The sequence below is a fragment of the Rhagoletis zephyria genome, unplaced genomic scaffold, assembly GCF_001687245.7.
Source record: "Rhagoletis zephyria isolate East Lansing unplaced genomic scaffold, Rhagoletis_zephyria_1.1 Rzeph_scaffold_00298, whole genome shotgun sequence".
In the NCBI taxonomy this organism is placed as follows: domain Eukaryota; kingdom Metazoa; phylum Arthropoda; class Insecta; order Diptera; family Tephritidae; genus Rhagoletis; species Rhagoletis zephyria.
The window spans coordinates 322,046-326,082 of record NW_016157382.1 but is presented as its reverse complement, the minus strand read 5'-3'; positions in this window follow the sequence as shown (position 1 = coordinate 326,082).

The window sequence follows — 4,037 nt, the reverse complement described above, 5'->3', positions numbered from 1 at the left end:
AACCGTTATGTGAACAAAGTTAATATACCCTTGTGCACAAGTGCGCTCGGGTATAAAAATGAAGGATCGAGTGAATTACGAACACTAAATGCAAGTTTTCAACCACTGTTCTCTTTCAATGGAACTGGAAACTCAGCGTGCAATACGATCCTGGGCACAACTTTCCCTGTGCTTTATAGATTGTGCAAAGATTGCCTATTAAATATAAACCCTTAAGTGGGGTGCGAAACGAACTGGTGAAGGTTTTCATTATATTTTATACGGGAAATTTTTGTTTTTCATATTCTGTGTTTAAAAATTTACCTCTGAAAAATGCAGAGCTGATTTAAAGGACAGCTTAAGAAATAAAGGACAAAAGGCGTCCTTTATTTTGTAAAAAATTATAAAGGACAGGGGGTTAAAATAAAGGACTGTCCTTTCAAATAAAGGACGGATGGTCACCGTAAACATACCAAACGGCTGAAAATTTTTAAAATCAGACAATAACGACGCCCACATCCCATATAACGGTAATTTAGAGAAATACGAAATTTTCGTTAAATCAGTAAATGCAGAAGCTAATTTATACAAAATTGATATTTGAAATAACACTTTAACAAAGAACACGTTTATGATACAATTTTGGAAAATGATGATACTAAACTTGGTACGATTATTTCGCTTACCACACAAAAGCAAAACGTTAAAGATTATTGAAATCGGACTAAACTTACTCCCACTTTTCATATAACGGTAAATTTCAGAAATTCTTGAAACTTCGATATTTCGAAATTTAAGGACGCTAACCTAATCAAAATTGATCTAACAACAATTCCTTGAAAAGAAGTGATACCGCCCACATCTTATTAGGTATAACGGTAGTTTTCAGAAAGGTGAAAAACTATATTTAATACTTTCGCCGGGTATTTAATGTTCGGCTCCACCTGAACTTAGACTTATTTACTTGTTTTATTATAATTTTTTATAGACTTTTACGTTAGTGGTATGAAGTTTTTGGGGGAGAAGACCCCTAGTAAAATTTTCTGAAGAATAATTTTCTGGAATATATCAATCCTCTTACGAATTTGCTTTTTGTGGGGTTTCTTGAGGTAAACCAATAAACATTTAGGTTTGAGCTGAACTTGAGGTTAAGTTGAGAACTAAGGTGTTTCTCAAATCTCCAATGTTGTTTCTCAACAGTACCTCAAGTGGAGGATCATAGCGCTCTCAACAAAAAGGTCATTTTTCTTTGTATGAAAAAAGGACTGTTTCTCAAGTTGAGAAAATGCTAGTTCTCAACTTGAACTCCAATGTAATTCTCCATTTGGTCTCAAACATATCATTCAAATACTGAAATTGAAATAGTAAAACACCTTATAGCTTTTTGAATGAAACGACATATATAGATGAATTTAAATATTAATTTTTCAATTTTTTACTCATTTTGTATTATGTAGTTAATTAATATCGTATTACAATAGGTGCGTTCGTTTAAAATCTCCAGTAAAAACCAACCAACAGCAAAATTCCGGCGAAATGTCACCAGTTCTCTCACAAGAGAAAAGTATCCAAAACAGTACGTAAACAGAAAATGTGCAGAAACTTGCAAGTTAGACAAACAGCTGATATAATTTTTGTTTACATTCAAAAGTGTAAAATTTAAAACGTACGAAAACTTATTACAAAGTGGTATGCTGACACAGTTTATTGATTAAACAAATAACTACTTACTTCTTACAAGTTTAATTAGTCGCATTTTGTCATTTTTAACTTCCAAACCATCAAATTCAATTTTGTAAGTTGCGTAAATTGCGTAAATTCAAACTAGCTCTTTTTGATCAGCTGTTTTCCTGTTGGCAAAAATTTTTCCAGCAGAAACCAGCAGCTTCCCTCAAAATTAAATGTCACTTTGCTCTATCAATTTCCCCTACTTTGCAAGTTTTTTGCGTACGCGAACGCAAAAACCGGAAAGTTTTGGTTAAACATGAAAAATTATCAGCTACGCGAACGCAACTAATAATTCACTTCACAGTATACAGTCCGACAGTAATTATGCCACTTGATTCACTTCGCGTTTTATTTTCTTTCAAGAATATTTGAGGATACTTTGAAGATTACTTACTTTTCGTTGGTAGTTTTCCCCTTTATATTGCTTTACGGCCTTATTCATAAAAAATAAAGTAGCTTTAAGAAAGGTTTATAAACTGAGAAATGTATGAAAACGTCATTTTATAAAGCTCTTTAAACCTACTTTATTTTTTATGAATAAGGCCATTAGTTTTTCACTTGATAATTAAAAATTCGTATCTCTATCACTTTTTACGTATCTGCGCGTGGGTTAGAGATGAGTTGGAGAATGATGTTAGATATCAACTTGAGAACTATGAATTTCTCCAAGGTTGGAGAATTATTTTTTTGGTGTTTATTGGGAATGGTCAAAACGACTTTTTAAGGCGGGGGCTAATGGGTTAAAATGTTATACGAAAATATTTCGCATGAAATTTTACTATGTATCTTAACCTTTAACTTCGCTCAGGCATCTCTTTTAACCATATTTTCCACTTTGTTGAAAACTACTTAGGCCGGGACATGAAAACTTTAGTAGGACATAAAATAAAAATACGGGGTAACATTTCGTCGCCCGGGTAAAAGATTGTCGTAAGTCCCCTTTCAGACACGTCAAGTCTTGAAAGCAATTTTTTTCGCGTACTGTTTTGTGTTTTCTATTTGCTTCCAGACGCGTCTACTTTTATTGAATTCAAGTTCATGGTTCTTTAAATGGGAAGCAACGAAAAGATCCAAAGAGACAAGAAAACTTGAAACGAATTGACGGTACGGAGTATCTGTACTCTTCCCCTCTCTTTTCACCTTCTTCGCCTCGGAACGAGCAGACTTGAAAGCAAGACTTGGTGTGTCTGAAAGCTGACTAAGCGTCATTTTGACGATTTTCAGTTAAAGATGCAGTTTTATTTGTTTAAATAAGATCTTTCGATTGGTGTTATCAGGTTTTGGATATCTCCTTAAGCTTCGGAGATATTGAGTAAAATTTTCTCGTATTTGCAAGTTCACAAGCGACTCTGTCAACATTTCCTTGTATATGACGAAAAATTTCACATACGACAAAATTTTCATACAGTTCGATGAAATTGATTACTTGTTAAAATATTGCCTAACAGGCTAACCTAATATTCACGCACGCCGCCAATTTACTGTCAAAAATTTCTCATGCACATACAACTTGTATGGGACCAACCGAAATTGAACGGCGTGCGTATGAAGCTAACTCAATTTGCAATTTTTGTTCTGCGTGACATTTTGATTTGACGTTTCGCTCAATGAAATCAAATGCAAACGCACGCAAGCCAATTTCGGGTGACGCAAAAAAACAAATTCGACGGCGTGCGTACCAAAACGCAAGCCGCGAATATTAGGTTAGCCTGTTATGTGACTAATTGTATGGTACATACGACAAAATCACACCAATCCTATACAATGGAGAGTCGGATGACGGCAACTCTTATTGACAAATTGTTTAATATTTTGTTGATTTTTATTCATTCATTTACATCTCAAGTGTATTACAAATTTTTTGCGAACGAGCAAAAAATAACCAACAATTTCAGCCTTTTGCTTACTCGCATTTAGTCTGTTCCTTTGAACTTCGGACTAAAACCTGTGGAACTGTCAAACTGTGAAATGAGAGTAAAAGGAGAACAGATGCAGAAATGCATAGGAACCTAAAAAGCACTATTTCTTGTAAAAACGTCAGTCATTTGTACAACACTGATTTAGCTGAAATATCACTAAAAATTATTAAAATCTATACATATTAAAACATTTCGTTGTTTACTTCCATTTTTTTACAAATATAAGGTACTTTGCTTTCACCGCTGCTAGTTTTTGCTTGCACATGCAAATCAGCTGATCGTTTGACACTTTCCATGAACTTACAGTAAAAGAAACTCCGGACTAAATCCTGTAACTTCTGACTAGGAACAGTTGCTCAGTTACTCTCTCAAATGTGTTCCCACTTTCGATACCAGAAGCAACAACAAAAT